We start from the raw sequence: 317 nt of genomic DNA, 5'->3' as shown, positions 1-317 counted from the left end.
ACAAATTAATTATTGACACATTACCAAAACATATGAACTATTATTTTTATTATTTTTTTTGTTATTTTTTTTGTTTGATATAATACAATTTTATAATTGTTGTTCTTGTATATTATGTTATTTTTGTTATCTTTTTATAATATGTATTATTGATCTCATTAGCTAAAGCAAATTAAATGAAAAAAACTAGTCTTAATAGTAAAAAAATATAATGCACTATAAAAAGAGTACTAAAAGTACTAGAAAAAATACTATTTAAAAAATACTAGCAAAAAATATTGAAAAAACTAAACATCACTTAAAAAAAATAACATGTT

The sequence above is a fragment of the Arachis ipaensis genome, chromosome B03, assembly GCF_000816755.2.
Source record: "Arachis ipaensis cultivar K30076 chromosome B03, Araip1.1, whole genome shotgun sequence".
NCBI lineage: Eukaryota > Viridiplantae > Streptophyta > Magnoliopsida > Fabales > Fabaceae > Arachis > Arachis ipaensis.
The sequence above is the reverse complement of the archived record's forward strand: the minus strand, read 5'-3'. Positions refer to the sequence as shown.